The sequence below is a fragment of the Aplidium turbinatum genome, chromosome 8 (assembly GCF_918807975.1).
Source record: "Aplidium turbinatum chromosome 8, kaAplTurb1.1, whole genome shotgun sequence".
NCBI classification, from domain to species: Eukaryota; Metazoa; Chordata; class Ascidiacea; order Aplousobranchia; family Polyclinidae; genus Aplidium; species Aplidium turbinatum.
The window spans coordinates 17,975,932-17,995,703 of record NC_137479.1 but is presented as its reverse complement, the minus strand read 5'-3'; positions in this window follow the sequence as shown (position 1 = coordinate 17,995,703).

The window sequence follows — 19,772 nt, the reverse complement described above, 5'->3', positions numbered from 1 at the left end:
AGTTTCTATGTTTTCTTGTTGCTAATTCCAGACTGAGATATTTGAATGTTTGGTATTGGCAAAATTCGCTTTTTTAATGCAGTTTCGTTTAAAATTAGGCAAACTTTGTTTTAGAGACATAGGTTGATTGCTTTTTTTGCGAGATTATTACAGTTTTATTATTTATTAATTTTCTCCTTGGTTGATCCAAAAAGCGATCTTTTTCCGGTAAGTCACTAACTTTTATGCTTTAAAGTCAATTTAAAGTTTAGAAAATGTAACGTCATAGACGTCATACATCTAGATGAGTGTCAAACAAAAAGCTTTGAGAGAATGAAGTTACTTTATTTCTGATATATTCAAGTTGTGTATAACGAATAGCTGTTTAGACGTTAATCTAGATCGAACAAGCGATCTCATCAGTCACAGATGGCTTGCATCCTTGCACAGTTTGACGTGAAATTACATCATAGGCTAAAGCTTTTTTGCAAACAATGTATTTGCAGTACCGTATTAACATCCGTAAATTCAATTTGAAAGGTTGAAACCCCAACCACCCCCCCCCCCCTTGGCTACCCCACTGGTGCAAGACAGTGATATATTATTTAATTTCTCTTGTTTTCTACTGCTATTGTCTACAGCAATATAGCCTACCAAAAGTCCAACATTTTTGACATGTCTGATCTGTTGAAAAAAATAAAATTCAAAATAAATCACAGTTTGATTTCGTATGGGACTTGCAACTGCCATAGCTAGCGAAATTCTGCGTAGCTTTTTTCCAGATTGAAAAACCATTTTTTACAAATGCACTTTCTGATTATCCAACAGTCTTGTTAGTTAAATATACCTCATAATTTTGACTAGTCTGTTAGTTGACAGAGAAATTATCAAATACTGTACTGAAACGCTGTGAAAACGTTTTTCCATGCCTGGAAAATACAGATGTCAAAACATACTAGATATATCAAACGCAGGGGCGGTTACATACGTATTGCGTAGCCTATGACATTGTGAGAATTGAGGCTAATAAAAGTTAATGGAATAAATATACTGTGACGGCCACCGGGCGTAGTTCAACTGCAAGAAATACTCAGCCGGTGTTAAATGATTTTTTATTCTTAATATTTCTTCTTCCTATCCACGAAGATTTCATCAGGAAAATGCACAATATCAAAACACACCATTAGAGAACAATTTTATATTTCTTATTAAGATGCCAATAATGCAGTATGGCGGAACAATACGGTCAAAGTCAACATGTTTCTACGTTTATTAGACGTAAAAACAATCTTCACTTTAAAAAAATAATCAATTAAAACGCCAACCCCATAAAGCTAAATCTGCTGATTTTATATCGATTCAACGCCCTACAACGTTAAAAATGCACAATCTTGCTCGCGGGGACGCAAGTGTTTCAATTTAAAGGCAATAAGCAACGCAATATCCTCAGAAATAAAAGAATGAGAAAAGAATTTTACTACAAGTGAAACGTATTTTAACGTCTAATAAACGTAGGAACATATTGACTTTAGTTGCATTATTTCGTCATACTGCATTTTTTTGCATCTTAATACGTATATAATATAATTTTTCGCTCATTTTGTGTTTTAAACTTTATCGTCATTATATTGCGCATGAAATCTTCGTGGATAGGATAAAGAAACATTAGGAATAAAAAATCATTTAACACCGGTGGAGCATAATTGCAGTTTAATGGAATAAACTTTAACTAATATTAACAGGACTATAACATACCAAGCTGTTGAAAACTCGACAGGGAAAGCAAAATGTGGCATCCTTAGCTTATGAATACTCCAGCCAGAGATAGTCATCAAACCACAGGTTACTTACTGTATTACTTTAGTAGACTTCGTTGAGGTAAATCTACATTATATTCTTGAAACATTGAATGACCCACTGCTGTATGCACTGCCACCACTCAAGAACCAAGCAAAAGCCAATCTGCTGAACAGCCTGTAACAATTGTTACGTGACAGGTAGCAGGCGAAGTACGTGAATAGAACCACAAAATTGTAATAATAACAGCAGTAAGAAGAGCAAGTTTAAAATAAAAGAGAAAGTTTTTACCCCCACCCCTTGAGTTGACTTCAGGTTGGGATCCAAATATTTAAAAAAAATAAGAATATGTAATAATATAAAAAAAAATAAAAAAATGATGCCCAAAACATTGGCCTGCCCCCCCTCTGCCGGCGCTACTGCGAGGCAGTCTATTTAAAATACGAAACGAATTGTTATAACTTATACGCTACTCGAAGACAATGAGTAGCTTACTATAGAACACAAAAAATTACTCCACCGTTGGTTTCCATACATAAATAAGTCAACTTGCGTATCCTATATAGCCTACTTTGTGTTGATGTATAATAAAAAAATATTCCAGTTTGTTGACATTTCTGTTTTGTAAATTCTAAAACAATGTTTTACCGTACTCTTTTTTTTTTGACCCAATTTTAAATGTTGAAAAGGTTTAGAATAGCGGTGTTATACAAACTAGACTCTATCCTAGCCGACTTTGGTGATGTAAAGTGGTTTATTGCAGCAAATTAACCAGACCAGTTAGTTTGTAATATCTGAGTATAAACAAATATATTAAATGTGAAAACATATGCTTTCTCTTTTTATATGGCTTTTGTATTTTTTTTTTGAGCGATTTATCTGACCGCAGACCTCTGAACGATTTTGATAGCAAACAACAATATCAAGGTTGCTAGATGGGTAAATGCAGTGATGTACGCGCATACAAAAATATTGACGCCGTCAGCGTAAACGCAAACGTTTGAAAAACCATACGCTGTATGCGTCAACGCAACTTGTAAAAAAAGTTGGCGGCATCAGCGCTAGCGTAAACTAATTTTGTTTGCTAGGTGCCAAACATTCACACGGTATAAACCACTCGAAACAAACAAGTTTTATTTTGAATTTCCACGAAGATACACAAGCATCTGAAAGTGTTCATCTGACATTTTGCTGTGTTTTGGTTCCAATATGTCTTTGCCCATTGAAAACATTCTTTCAACTGCAGCGCTGGAAAGTATTGGCGTGTTGTAGCAAAAAAATAACATTAAAAAGTATGCGTTGACGCTATGCGCTAGAAAACCTTGAAAACTTTACGGCGTAGCCTCAAGCGCAAACTATCCAAAAAAATGTGGCCGCAAGCGTTAGCGTAGACTTGTGTGGTAGACTTGCGAGTATGCACCGGTAGCCTACTTTGATCACCCTCGGCCTTGGTTGTGAGTTGTGACGTTGCGATTCTACGCAAACTTTGAAAACGATTGATTGGCCTAAAATCAACAGTCACTAACTTAGGCTTTATTACAATTCTTAGGCCAGCGATCGGGTACCGTAATTTAAATAACAGTTAGCAATACCAATCCCCTCAAGGTTGCTTATAGTAAAATTTGTTTTGTTGTTTTGCAACATCACTGATGAAAAACTTCATTTTGTCAAGTTTACAAAAAGTTATCTTGATTTTCAAGATCACCAAAACTTGTGATCTTGCCCATCTGCGGCTACAACTCAGCAAAACATTTCTTTCGTAAATATAGGTACCGTATTAGAGAGAGAAACCCTTTATTTTGTCTGCAGCGAAAAATAGTAGGCTATACGGTACAAATATTAACCGGTAGCCTACAAATATATTCCACTACAGACAAGACTGCTGGAGGCAGCAAAAGACTATATTAGTCATCGAGGCAGCTGCTTCCCGTGTTTTTAATGTGACAAATGTATGGGTTATCACAGTCTTATCACAATTTGCAAAATAACCTACGTCGGTTTCAAGTTATTGCAATGTAGCCAGTGTTGGGCGCAATAACTCATTTTTCAGTTAAGCGATAATGATAATCGATAAACGAAAAATGCCTAAAGCGATAACAATAAATCAAAAAAAGTTAAGCGATAACGATAAATTATCGCCGATAATGTCCGATAACGATAATTTTTTTTTTCTTGATTAGCGCTGCCCCATCCCATGCAGCACGAATTGTTTTCATCAACATGCCGAAAAATTGCACATAATCCTACTGTAAAGGGACAAAACTTTTTGTAAGTTATGCATAAATAGAATCGCAATAGCGGCAGTGGGTATCGAATCTTCAACCTCTTGATCCAGAATCAAACCACTGAGGTAACCGCCGTGCTTGTAATTATACCTTCAGATACCAGTTGGATGCTTTTATCAATTGAGTAACACTGCCGCTTACGTGCAGTAGGCAAAATAATTAAATCAAATGAAAATACCAGAAAAAATTCCAAACTTTGTATTTTGCTTTCTGCTTAAAGGGCTGTTTACAGCAAAGTCACAAATAATTGAAAAAATTCCCAAAAACGCAAAATGCTTGAAAATTTATCAGTAATCTTAAGCGTTATTGGTAGTAAAAATGTGCATACTGTGAAATCCATCAAGCTTGTCAAATTAGTCGTGTTTATTTAAGAACAATAACATAATTATCGTAATTTACTGATAATTTCAGATAATTTTTTTTTGTTTTCTTTGTGAACACCATCATTAAAGCAATGGCAGAACGCTGAGTTGTTGAGATAAGAATTACAATGTAGGCACTGTATTAGTGGGAATAAAATTATTTGATTGGGATAGGCTATGTTATGTCCCCAGCTATGTCGCATAGGTAGGCTACAGTGAATGAGATAGGTTATAGCCTACTGTATTTAGCATAATTTTACCACGCAACTCGATCCGCCTATTGTCATGCAAAAACTACTACAAGATGCAAAAAATGTGATGTCGGTCTGCATGTTAAATGCTTCAAGCAATATTATATTCCGCAATGACTTCTTTCAGTGATGTTGTGTTACTTTGCTAATTTTCATCTTCATATTTTTTGAACTTTCATTTCAATAAAATACTCGATAACAATAATGACATGACAAGACATGAACAAGACATTTCCCATTTATCACTTTGAGCGATAAGTAAAATGTAATAACGCTTAAGCATTACGCACAAGAAACTTGTGAAATTTGATAACGGGTTTGCCTAGCGTCTTATGTATAGGACGGCTTTTTTCTCAAAAAGTATAAACACAATTCGGAAAAAAATAATTGTAATATGTTTTTTAGGTTATAATTATGCAATATTTAAATTTTCCGAAAATTTTTTTAAGCATTTTTACTTTCGACACAAATGGGTTAACTTTTTAAGTTAAATGGCACTTAGCCTGCATTCGGTTATGATTTTTGGATTAAAGTTATATCGCCAAGCTAGAAAAAAAATCGATCTTACAGTCTATAACCGATCTTGTGTTGTCATTGTGTGTGAATTTTGTCTTTTAATCTGAGTTTGTGACGTAACCGCACGTCTCAAGGCAAGTTCTTGCAATTTTAGTTAATCTACTCATCTAAAGATTTAATGCGCTTAAAACAGTAAGTTTCATGTTTTGACGAGAGAGATTTTATTTTTTTACGACAATTACTAAAAACTAACACTTTCCAACGAAAAAAGAAAACACAAGAATAAAATAGTTGATCGTGAGGTGGCGCGAAAAACCATGTTTCCGATGTAAAAGCGGCCTCGTATTGCGACACTTTCGCATACCACTTGCCAATTTTTTTCGCTTCGCTTCAAAGGAAGTTGTGGCAACTGTGCGCTTACATTTTAATTGTAAAATTCACTCGCGATTGCCCATTACAGCAAAACAACAAGAGACTTGTTGCATGCATTTCATTGCATTGCAACTCTAAAAATTATTGTGTTGTCAGGGCCGTCGCTGCAGGGGACGTGCCCCCTACCCTGATAACCACCCGTGCACACACACTTCAGGCACTGAAGAAGAACTGGTTTTAATTTTAGTTTCATTAACTAGGTGGCTAGTAAAAATATTACTTTTCATGATCTTTCCACTTGTGTGTTGATCCAAAATAAAATTTATCGGCGATTAATTATCGGCGATAATCAAATATTGCCTTTGGCGATAACGATAAACGATAACTGAAAAAATAATTGAGCGATAACGATAAGCGATAAAAATTTATCGCCGATAGGCCTAATGTCCATCACTGAATGTAGCCTAACAATTATTTATCTACTTTACTGGGAGTTAATTTATTGTATGACTAAAACGTTAGACTACAATGATTTCATCAAACTGGTTGTTGCGGAATCGTTTATTGTTGAGATTTCGGAATTTCAAACTAGGCTAGCCTAGGTAGGCTAATTGTATCTGCCTTTTTTAATGTGGAAGTGCTTTAAATACCTCCAGACAAACAAGCTTTTGTAAGATAATTCATTCTAAAATTCTCGATTCAAAATGACTTGCATTCTAATATTCTTGTATTTTATAATTCGAACTCGCGACAATACACCGTTCCTTTAGACTCATAAGCTGCTGTACTTCTCCATCGTTTAAGTAACATCCCATCACAACTTTGACAACTTTGACAGCACCTTGACTGGTTAACCGCAAGGTTGTTCGGTGCTGCCAGATCTTTCTATTGCTATATGTTAATTTGTATGTAATTGTGCTTCTTTTTCTCGACTCGTATTAGAAAGGCAAATAAACAATCATCATCTCTCTCTCTCCCAGACAGCAAAATCTGTCATTTGTATGTTTTTTCAACGTCTGCAGACAATTCATTTTATTTTTTCTTTGTTGGAAAACAACAACAGGAAAGAAACCAATAAAAGAAAAAGGTAGAAAAACCACAGAAGTTTAAAACGTGCATGCGAAAAAGATTTAAAACAGTGTTTCTCAAAGTGGGCGAAATCGCCCCCCTGGGGGCGATTTCGAGCGCCAGGGGGGCGAAAAAATCAAAGGGGGCGATCGGGGGGCAAAAACACTCGAAGGGAGCGAATTTATCAAACCACCAATAACAGTCCAACGCGCTAATAACAGTCCAACGCGCAAACCATTTACTGCAAATAGATGAATCCAACTTGACCGATAACTTGTCCGCCCCGATAGCTCAGTTGGTTAGCACGTCACTTCTGGAACAAAGAAGCTTCAAGATCAAGCGGTGCTGGTTCGACTCTCGGGGTGTGCGCTTGAGCAACGCACGTTAAGGACTGCTCTCCATTCAGCGGCATCTAAAGGATGGAATAGTTCCCCGGCAACAAGACTTCAACAATCGGAAACTTCACTCTGTCAATCTCGGTGACCGGGCCTGCGTCAGTGATTCAAAGCAGTGCCGGTCTTAGGGTATTTCGGGCCCTGTGCGGAATGTGCTTTGCGGGCCCCAATGACAATGATCCAATTCAGTAGCGTAGCTAAGTATTTTGAAAGGGGGGGGGGGTTGACGCCCGGCGGCCAAAGCCTGACGGCGTGTTCGCCGAAGGCGACACCCAGCGGAGTGGGGTTTGGGGGCCTCCCCCAGAAAGTTTTAGAAAAATTACTTTGAATTTGGTGCATTCTGAGCGCATGTTCAACATAATTTGGGTATGAATATTAACTGTAAAATGGTGCTGTCCGGTGGCATAGAAAAAGGATATCATGTTTTCTCTGGCATTTTTCGGAAATAAAGCTGAGTATCGATGTTTTCTTGTTGCTACTGGAATTCCTAAAGCCGCAACTGACTTCTAGTATACCGGTACTTGCTTGTGAATCGAATTGAATTTTTTTCCATTGGCAATGACAAAAATTACTGCATTTTCTGAGTAAATTGCGGGCCCCCTAATTTGCGGGCCCTGTGCGATCGCACGGTTTGCACACCCCAAAGACCGGCACTGTTCAAAGCCTCCACAAGTATGCGAAACTGCCAGGATTAAGCTTTGCAAGAAGCTTTCCCAGTCCGAGGATAAAGATTCAATCAATCAATCAATGTATCGCTGCTGCTGCTGCTTGGATATGTGCCTTTTGTTCATAATATGAAAACAAGAAAGGACTTTTACGCTCAGTCTTCCTACAGATATTCGGGCATCAAGCATCTTTAATGCAGTGTAAAACTTCTACGAAAAAAAGGGGATTCCACTGAAGAATAATCTACAATGCGCAACTGATGGTGCTCCGGCAATGGTTGGAAAGCATCGAGGGTTCATTGCACTGATGAAAAGAATAATTCCTGGACTTATTGCAATACATTGTGTAATTCACCGTCAGCATTTGGTTTTGTAATTCACCGTCACCATCAACATTTTCAATGCCATAAATGAAGTAAACAAAACGCTTCAGGCAGAAATGATAACTCTCATCAAGTGATAAAGCGTGATTACCTCATTCATTTCAAAGCTATCTTTATTCAAACAAAATTTGGGTCAAAATGTCTTAACTAAGTTTCCCAATTTGAGCGAGAATGTTATTACAGAAGAACAACGGAAAAAATACTGCTCACATTTAGACATGCTTCATAAAGACATGAAACTTCGCTTTGCAGGTCTCGTGGACCTCCATGTTCCAAACTGGGTGGTACAACTATTTTCTACCGAACCCACAGACATAGGCTACTGTAGAAGTGGAATTTCAAGAGCAGTTCATTGATATGCAAACAGATGATGCGTCAAGAGTGAAATTCAGAAATGACCGATACGATTTGTTTTGGTGCCAGGTTGCTGGCAAATATGAGCTTCTCTGGAAAGAAGCTAGAATGTGGATTTTGTCGTTTCCTACTTCATATACCTATGGTTGAAAAGAGGTTTTCGGCTGTGACATTGATGCTTTCAAAGCAAAGAAATCGCTTGCTAGTTCATAAACGTGGTGATCTTCGACTCTGTCTTACGAAGATGTCGCCAAACATTTCAAAACTTTGTAAAAGTCGCCAAGCTCATCTATCCCATTGAACATTATCATGTTTTTGTCAAATTCGTTGATTAAAGTCCACTCTATTATCAATGTTTATTTTACTTGACAGAATATTAGGGGGGCGAAATTTTATTTCAATAACGAAAAGGGGGCGATGGACAAAAAAAGTTTGAGAAACACTGATTTAAAAGGTTACGTAGCTTAGATGAAAGAAAATTAAGCATGGCCACCAAACCCAACAGTTTAAAATAAATGGGGACGGCCGTATTGAAATTAATATTAAATTGCAAAGTATTTTGCGCAAAATTATATCTATGCTTCTAAAACATTTGGGCCGCAAAGATCTCAAACGATTGTTTTTTGTGTCACCCCAACAAGTACTTGCGACCTAATGCCACCCCTGCCCTAGTTTACATGTTCTATGAAAAAGCTTGGCAACTCTGGTTTTTGCAAAACAGTTTTTGTTGCAATAATTGCAATACACAACCACGTGTTGATGTTGTGGACTGTGACCAAGGATGCCAGAGCTTGGTTTTTCCACCTAGATCTGGGTTTTTTTGACCACATCTGGGTTTTAAGTTTTTTTATTTCAAATTTAGGTAAATCTAGGTTTTTTTGGTTTTTAACTTTGTACAGAGCTTGCGCGGTATTAAGGCACTGGGATCTTCGATAAATGGTCCACACTGCAACACAAAAATGATAAGGTACCGGTAATGTTTTTTGCATCAGCTACTGCAGTCAGTGAGGTACAGGATGCTGAAGAAATGATCCAACTTTATGAAAATGTGGATGACTAAAAATTGGAGTAGTACAACTATTTGTGTCACTGAACATTTATTTATTGTGAATTTGAGTTAATCTTTTCAACATTATGTTTAAATTAAAAAGGCTAAGCAGGGTTTATTGCTAAGAACCAAGTTATCGTAGTTGTACACCAAACTGTAAGCACTAAGCAGGCATGATGATTCTCCTCAGCCGCAGTCTACAACTCACACAGCCAAAAGTTTAGTTCAAAAGTCAAAACTAACCTTAATGGCTAGCCTATACAGTATACACTCATACATCTAGTCAGTTTTAGAAATTTTGGTTAAACACACACTGAACCTTGCTCGGAATGGCCCGTTTCGGTGAGTCCGATCCCTATTTCCTGATTTTTTCAATTTTTTTTTTTAAATTATTGGGTACCGTAGCCTAATTATCATTGCCGTTTTAAGGTTAGGGTTAGAGGTTAGGAACTCACCGAATCGGACTCACCGAATAGTAGCAGACCCAACCTTGCTAGCTAAACGCTTTACCATAAACGTAATTTTGAACCAAAATCTTTGCTGTGAGCATGTCTAGGCCTACCACCTCTTGTTTTTGTATATAGTTATATTACATATATAATAAACACCCAAACCAACATAAGCATGTATATTGTATAATTAAATCAAATATAGTTATTACTATTTGAAGCCTTTACAAATTGTTTCACCTAACGGATCATCAGAAGGTCTGAAAAAAAGGGTGCAACCTAGTTCGTACCCTGAACAGTTCGGACCCTCAGTTCGTACCCTGAAAAGATCGAGAGAAAAAATTAAAAAAAGCCGAAGTCGCTGATCGGAGTTTCCGCAAACAAACTCGAAGGTTAGGGTTAGCGGAAACCGCGGAACTGCGGAAAAATATTTGCGGAAACTGCGATCAGCGAGGGTTAGAGCAGAGCATAGATTACTCGATGATTAGAGTTAGGGTTAGCCGAAACTGCAATTAGCAAAACTGCTGAAAAATGTTTGCGGAAACTGCGATCAGCGAGGGTTAGGGTTAGAGCATAGATTGCTCTATAGTTTGGGTAAAGGTTAGCGGAAACTGCGGAAAAATGTTTGCGGAAACTGCGATCAGCGAGGGTTAGGGTTAGAGCATAGATTGCTCTATAGTTAGGGTTAGGGTAAAAGTTAGCGGAAACTGCGGAAAAATGTTTTCGGAAACTGCGATCAGCGAGGGTTAGAGCATAGATTAATCTATGGTTAGAGTTAGGGTAAAGGTTAGCGGAAACTGCGGTCAGCGGAATCTACGGAAAATGTTTGCGGAAACTGCGATCAACGAGGGTTAGGGTTAGAGCATAGATTAGCCTATGCTGGTTAAGGTTAGCGGAAACTGCGATCAGCGACTTCGGCTTTGTGCTATCTTTCTCTCAATCTTTTCAGGGGAAAAATTTTAAAATGTTTGCGGAAACTGTGATCAGCGACTTCCGCTTTTTTTAATTTTTTCTTTCGATCTTTTTAGGGTACGAACTGAGGGTCCGAACTGTTCAGGGTACGAACTAGGTTGCATCCTGAAAAAAACATGTAAACAGTAAAGAATCGATAATTATGAAAAGATATTAAATATTACAACTGTAATTTAATCTGCCAAAAAAAATCTCTAAACCTGTACTTCCTGATAAGATATTAAAACTGTAATTTAATCTGCAAAAAAAACCTCTAAACCTGAATTCCTGAAAAGATATTAAATATTATAACCGTAATCCAAACTGCAGAAAAAAAACTCCAGAATTACTAAGGAAAGCCTCCATCCGCCACGAAAAAGTTTCAATCAATTTGTCCCAATGGAAACCAAGCAACATGATGGCAACATCTATGACATCACAAAGAAGCAAAATGCTCTTGTGATGATCGGCGCAACCTGTAGTAATCTGATCAGAATGAATAAAAATTGTTTTTAAACCTGTAAAAATTAAATGAGATTTATAACCTGTAAAAATCAAATGAAATTTAATTTTTTCAAAATTACACCCTGTAAAAATCCCAAGGAATTGTGATGATGTAACCTGAAGTGTCCTGAACAAATGAAATAAAATCTGTTTATAAACCTGTAAAAATTAAATGAGATTTATAGCCTGTAAAAATCAAATGAAATTTTTAAAAACCTGTGAAAATCAAAAGGAATTTATTTTATTTTGAAGTACTTGAGTTTAAATTTGTTTCTATGACGACATTTGCCGACCAGTTCCGAACGCTTGTTCAAAAGGTGGCCACTGTCAGCCTTCAGAATGGCCAGCTTTTCAGCCAAACACAGGCCACAATTGTTACGACCACCTCCACTATAAGGCCGAGCACAGCTGTGGATGGACCAAGTTATTTTAGGGTCAACACCCTTGTCCTTAAGGTCCCAAACTGCCTTAGATAGCTCGGTGCTGTTTCAATTAGACCTATCCATGAAGGTACATTTATAGTTGGAAAAACGTTTTTTAAAAGTAGTTTCACAACAACCAATGTAATTAAGAACCTTCGGGCTGTTATCAATAGTAGCTTTGTAAACAACGGCCTTCTGCAAGCATTGCCCATTCAAAGGACAATCTGGCCTCACCCTACAATTGCAACCAGGCTGCGATGGTACATTATCAGCCTGCAATATTGCTTTATTGTGGGAGGTTATGACACTTGCAACATTCGGAGTACAACTGTAGCTCAGCTTAATAGTATTACGGTTGAATATTTTGTGCAATCTGTGATGGGGTGGAAAGTGTATGGAAACAAGATTGAAAAATTCCTTACCAATATTGCTGTCAACCTGCAAGCTGAAAGGAGGGTTAAACCATAAAATTTTCCGGCTCCTTTTCCTAGATGTTCGTAAGTTATTAGCAGGGTTGTAGCAAACTCTCTCCGCAAAACCACTTTTCAAAAGGGCATCATTATAAACAGATGCGGTCTTATCAAATTCATTTTGGTCAAATGATGTGGCGGACAATCGCTTTGAAATCATGGTCGGGATTTGTCTCTTAATATTGGGTGGGTGATTTGAATGGGCATGAATGTAAATTGGGTCATTATTGGGTTTTCTATAAGGCCAGAATTTACCAGATAGCAAATTCAAAGTGACGTCAAGAAAATCAGTTTCAATTAGTCCAGTATCCACAGTAATATTTAAGCCATGTTGTTTAAACAATTGAATGACATTTTTTCTCAAACGATCAATTTTAGGGCCAGATAAATTACGCAAAACAGCCAGACCATCATCACGATATAAACCAAGCATGTCTCTGTCAACAATAGCAGAAAGTTCGTTCAAAAGAAACAAGCCGACCAACTCGCAAATCTCAGCACCATCAAATGAGCCCATTGTAACATCAAACAAACCATCTTTCTTAGCCCAAGTTTCACCACCATCAAAAAGCAACGATTTCCTAGCATGGAAAATTGCTTGTATGATACAATCATCCAAATCCATAAATGGTTTGGCAAACTCAATTGCTTTACACAAAAGTTCCTCCGTAATGGATGGGTAAAAATCAACAATGTCAAATTTCATAAAGGTGCATTGACGTTTAGATGGAATAGCCTTAAACCAGGATAACACAGAGTCTGTGTTTTTCCATTGATTCAGTCGTGATGCATCACGGATGGTTACGTTAATAGAGTCCAAGTATTGTTTACTTATTCGGCCAATCTGGGATTTGGAAGGGTTAATCAACCTGCATTTAGGGTTCGATGTAAAGTTTGGTTTATGATCTTTTAGCGTAATAAACGCTGGGTTGCCTGATACTTTTTCAACCCGATCATCAACCTTTAACGCCTTAGCAATCTTTTTAGCCTCAGTATTGATCGTGTCACTGATAGCAGGATTCACCTTTTTGTATTTTGCCGATACATTATCATTAAGCAATTTTTTAAAATCCTGGGTTTTAACTTTTGGGTTTGGAAATACTAACTTATACAAAGTTAAAACCCAGTTAAAACCCTGGGTTTTAACTTTGTATAAGTTAGTATTTCCAAACCCAAAAGTTAAAACCCAGGATTTTAAAAAATTGCTTAATGATAATGTATCGGCAAAATACAAAAAGGTGAATCCTGCTATCAGTGACACGATCAATACTGAGGCTAAAAAGATTGCTAAGGCGTTAAAGGTTGATGATCGGGTTGAAAAAGTATCAGGCAACCCAGCGTTTATTACGCTAAAAGATCATAAACCAAACTTTACATCGAACCCTAAATGCAGGTTGATTAACCCTTCCAAATCCCAGATTGGCCGAATAAGTAAACAATACTTGGACTCTATTAACGTAACCATCCGTGATGCATCACGACTGAATCAATGGAAAAACACAGACTCTGTGTTATCCTGGTTTAAGGCTATTCCATCTAAACGTCAATGCACCTTTATGAAATTTGACATTGTTGATTTTTACCCATCCATTACGGAGGAACTTTTGTGTAAAGCAATTGAGTTTGCCAAACCATTTATGGATTTGGATGATTGTATCATACAAGCAATTTTCCATGCTAGGAAATCGTTGCTTTTTGATGGTGGTGAAACTTGGGCTAAGAAAGATGGTTTGTTTGATGTTACAATGGGCTCATTTGATGGTGCTGAGATTTGCGAGTTGGTCGGCTTGTTTCTTTTGAACGAACTTTCTGCTATTGTTGACAGAGACATGCTTGGTTTATATCGTGATGATGGTCTGGCTGTTTTGCGTAATTTATCTGGCCCTAAAATTGATCGTTTGAGAAAAAATGTCATTCAATTGTTTAAACAACATGGCTTAAATATTACTGTGGATACTGGACTAATTGAAACTGATTTTCTTGACGTCACTTTGAATTTGCTATCTGGTAAATTCTGGCCTTATAGAAAACCCAATAATGACCCAATTTACATTCATGCCCATTCAAATCACCCACCCAATATTAAGAGACAAATCCCGACCATGATTTCAAAGCGATTGTCCGCCACATCATTTGACCAAAATGAATTTGATAAGACCGCATCTGTTTATAATGATGCCCTTTTGAAAAGTGGTTTTGCGGAGAGAGTTTGCTACAACCCTGCTAATAACTTACGAACATCTAGGAAAAGGAGCCGGAAAATTTTATGGTTTAACCCTCCTTTCAGCTTGCAGGTTGACAGCAATATTGGTAAGGAATTTTTCAATCTTGTTTCCATACACTTTCCACCCCATCACAGATTGCACAAAATATTCAACCGTAATACTATTAAGCTGAGCTACAGTTGTACTCCGAATGTTGCAAGTGTCATAACCTCCCACAATAAAGCAATATTGCAGGCTGATAATGTACCATCGCAGCCTGGTTGCAATTGTAGGGTGAGGCCAGATTGTCCTTTGAATGGGCAATGCTTGCAGAAGGCCGTTGTTTACAAAGCTACTATTGATAACAGCCCGAAGGTTCTTAATTACATTGGTTGTTGTGAAACTACTTTTAAAAAACGTTTTTCCAACTATAAATGTACCTTCATGGATAGGTCTAAACGAAACAGCACCGAGCTATCTAAGGCAGTTTGGGACCTTAAGGACAAGGGTGTTGACCCTAAAATAACTTGGTCCATCCACAGCTGTGCTCGGCCTTATAGTGGAGGTGGTCGTAACAATTGTGGCCTGTGTTTGGCTGAAAAGCTGGCCATTCTGAAGGCTGACAGTGGCCACCTTTTGAACAAGCGTTCGGAACTGGTCGGCAAATGTCGTCATAGAAACAAATTTAAACTCAAGTACTTCAAAATAAAATAAATTCCTTTTGATTTTCACAGGTTTTTAAAAATTTCATTTGATTTTTACAGGCTATAAATCTCATTTAATTTTTACAGGTTTATAAACAGATTTTATTTCATTTGTTCAGGACACTTCAGGTTACATCATCACAATTCCTTGGGATTTTTACAGGGTGTAATTTTGAAAAAATTAAATTTCATTTGATTTTTACAGGTTATAAATCTCATTTAATTTTTACAGGTTTAAAAACAATTTTTATTCATTCTGATCAGATTACTACAGGTTGCGCCGATCATCACAAGAGCATTTTGCTTCTTTGTGATGTCATAGATGTTGCCATCATGTTGCTTGGTTTCCATTGGGACAAATTGATTGAAACTTTTTCGTGGCGGATGGAGGCTTTCCTTAGTAATTCTGGAGTTTTTTTTTCTGCAGTTTGGATTACGGTTATAATATTTAATATCTTTTCAGGAATTCAGGTTTAGAGGTTTTTTTTGCAGATTAAATTACAGTTTTAATATCTTATCAGGAAGTACAGGTTTAGAGATTTTTTTTGGCAGATTAAATTACAGTTGTAATATTTAATATCTTTTCATAATTATCGATTCTTTACTGTTTACATGTTTTTTTCAGACCTTCTGATGATCCGTTAGATGAAACAATTTGTAAAGGCTTCAAATAGTAATAACTATATTTGATTTAATTCGCTCTGCTTTGCTATTTTGCTTGGCATTGAGCACTTTTTGTAGTATTAATAGTTTTCATTGTTTTTATATTGTATAATTATATATACGTGTTACTATTTGTAGCTTTCTGAGGCTTCTGTGTAATGATTTAAAATGGTGCTGAAAGCACACGCAGGTTTTTTTTTACCGCTTTACTACATATTTTCTGGACCTGGTTTTTTTTCGCCTCATCTGGGTTTTTTTAGCATACAATCTAAGTTTATTGGAAATTTGTCGCTGGCATCCCTGACTGTGACCTACCGAACAAGCAAGATACGAGCTGCTGTGGCTGGTAGCCAACCAGACAAGACATGAAAACGAAAAATGCTCTATGACATATAGAACGAAACCTATATACATATCGCAGCTTTAGACAGTTGATTTTCTACTAAAAGGTGCTGACCAATTTGACTAAATAGTCTTTCCCAGTTAGGTGCGAAATGACAATGTTCATAGATTACCGTAGTCTACTTGTAGTCTATGTGTTCTTTGATGTGTACTCTACTTCCAAAGGGATGCAACCTAGTTCATACCCTGAACAGTTCGTACCCTGAAAAGATCGAGAGAAAAAATTAAAAAAGCGGAAGTCGTTGATCACAGTTTCCATAATCATTTTAAAATTTTCCCCCTGAAAAGGTCGAGAGAAAGATGGGGATGCAACCTAGTTCGTACCCTGAACAGTTCGTACCCTCAGTTCGTACCCTGAAAAGATCGAGAGAAAACATTAAAAAAGCGGAAGTCGCTGATCGCAGTTTCCGCAAACATTTTAAAATTTTCTCCCTGAAAAAATTGAGGAAAAGATAGCACAAAGTCGAAGTCGCTGATCGCAGTTTCCGCTAACCGTAACCCTATCCTAACGCTAACCCTTGCTCACCGCAGTTTCCGCTAACCCTAACCATAGAGTAATCTATGCTCTAACCCTAATCCTCGCTGATCGCAATTTCCGCAAACATTGTTTCGCAATTTCCGCTAACTGCAGTTTCCGCTAACCTTTACCTTAACCATAAAGTAATCTATGCTCTAACCCTAACCCTCGCTGATCGCAGTTTCCGCAAACATTTTTTTGTAGTTTTGCAGTTTCCGTTAACTGCAGTTCCCGGTAACATTTACCCTAACCATAGAGTAATCTATGCTCTAACCCTCGCTGATATCGCAGTTTCCGCAAATATTTTTCCGCTGTTTCATTTTTCCGCAGTTTCCGCTAATCCTAACCCTCGAGTTTGTTTGCGGAAGCTCCGATCAGCGAGTTCGGCTTTGTGCTATTAAACTGCGATCAGCGACTTCGCGGTCTTCGCCTTTTTGTAATTTTTTCTCTCGATTTTTTCAGGGTACGAACTGAGGGTACGAACTGTTCAGGGTACAAACTAGGTTGCACCCAAAAGATAGCACAAAGCCGAAGTCGCTGATAGCAGTTTCCGCTAACCCCAACACTCGCAGTTTCCGCAAACATTTTTCCGCGGTTTCCGCTAACCCTAACCATAGACTAATCTATGCTATTATAACCCTCGCTGATCGCAGTTTCCGCAAACATTTTTCCGTAGTTTCCGCTAACTCTTACTCTAACCATATCTATGCTCTAACCATAGAGTAATCTATGCTCTAACCCTCGCTGATCGCAGTTTCCGCAAACATTTTTCCGCAGTTTTCGCTAACCTTTACCCTAACTCTAACCATAGAGTAATCTAAGCTCTAACCCTTGCTGAACGCAGTTTCCGAAAACATTTTTCCGCAGTTTCCGCTTACCCTAACTCTAACCATCGAGTAATCTATGCTCTCTAACCCTAACTGATCGCAGTTTCCGCAAATATTTTTCCGCAGTTTCCGCTAACCCTCGGGTATGTTTGCAGAAGCTCCGATCAGCGACTTCGGCTTTGTGCTATTAAACTGCGATCAGCAACTTCGGCTTTTTTTAATTTTTTCTCTTGATCTTTTCAGGGTACGAACTGAGGGTACAAGGGCACCCCTGAGGAAGGGGTGCAACCTAGTTCGTACCTTGAACCATTTGTACACAAAAACCCTCTCGGCTAGCTTTTTCAGCAGCGGTAAAAGTCAGCAGTCGCCTTCGTTTGCTTTCCACCAGAAAAGCGGATCAGTTTGCCCAGAAGCAAGCTTCTGCTTCTTAAAATAGGAAATCTCGTTTGAGATTGAGCTGATTTCATCATCATCACTGTTGTTGGAGTCTTCCGTCTGTGCCCTGCCCAGTGCCCATGGAGAAGAGTTCCGTCAGAGTGGTCTGGCGTCTTTGCTGATCGCCTGATGGTGTCGCCTGTGTTGGCTCAACGTCGGGGCTATCGGAAGAACTGACACCTCCCGTTGGCTGCACGGTGCACGTGCGTGGAAGACAACGACGTTGCACACGACTTTTCTCAACGCACGTTAGGGTGGTCCCCAAAATCGAATTTTTGAAATTGCTTTGTCTTACCCTCTGAAAAGTCTCTAAATGACTTAAAACTAAACCTATAAAAAATTGAGATCCATTGGATTACGTTTAGGGGTGCCACAATGAACTTGAAAATCGATCTGGGGGGTTGCGGGGAATTTTTGCTTAAATTTACATAACTCCAGAACCAGATGACATAGAGAACTGTGCTTGGTGTCAAAAGATGCAAAGCAACCATATTCCTATCTGTGCTCAAGAGGAAAGTATGCTCTTACTGCTTTAATTTCTGAGAAAATCCCAAAAAACTGAAAATAGGGTTAAAATCAAACTTTTTCGCCCTATGTTGCTTCAGTGAATTATGTATGCTTTACTGCAGGCAGCCTGTATGTGTCTGCCTGTTGCTGTAATTGTATTCATTTATTTAATTGCACCAATGCACCTATTAAAGAGGTAGTTTCCTATATACGGGATTAATCTTCCAATCACAGTATGACACAACCATGTGGCTTCTATTCCTCAGCTTTCCATGACTTTATTTAGTATCAATACAAGGCATAGCAGTGGCACTTGTTCACTATTTGGCTAAGAAAGTTGGTGTTTTTGTTACCAAGCAGATATATAAAGAAATGGAAATCATTGCTGAAACAGCCTTTTTAATTTCTACTGCCCATTGTTCACTGGAATGGAAAACTCCTTCCAGATATAACTGGTAACAAAAAAAGTTAAACGGTTACCACTAATTGTCACTGGAATGACTACTAACAAATTGCTTGGAGTGCCAAAGTTGCAGTCTTCATCAGGAAGTGCGCAAGCTACTGGACTAATGGTATGCCTATGTGTTAAAGATTTGGGTGTTGTTGAGTGTTGACAATGTAAGAGCAATGTGTTTAGCAACACTGGTGTTTGGTCTGGTGACTGTATTTAATTGCAAAAGAATTAAACAAGGTCTTGCTCCATTTGGCTTGCTGTCACCATATTCTAGATTCTACAACTTGTGCTGCAAAGAGCGTTCTCAACATTGGGCCATCATCTGGACAGGATATTCTTGTTTTCAGGTGATTTAAAGCAAAGTGGGATAGCCTAGTTTTGACAAAGATTGTTATGTCACCTTAGAAAATGATGACTTCTGCTGTGCTGATGAGATTATTAGTTTTTGCAAAGACCAGTTGGAAAAAACTCAATCAAGAGATGACCAAGAGTTCCTTGAATTATCTATCATAATTCTTAATGGAGCACCACCACATGGCATTCGGTTTCGTTATCCTGGCGCCCTTCATCAGGCAAGATGGATGGCCACTGCTAGTATATATGCATTGAAGATTTGGCTGTTCAGAATGCAGTTTGATTTGACCAATAAGGAGCAATGTGGTTTCAAAAAATTTGTCATTTTTGTGTTAAAAGTATATTTCTTTCTTGTATTGCAATGTGCAGACGCATTGCTTATAACTTCTAATCTTGGTTTACTGCTTCTTTAACAACGTGCGACCCACGGAATG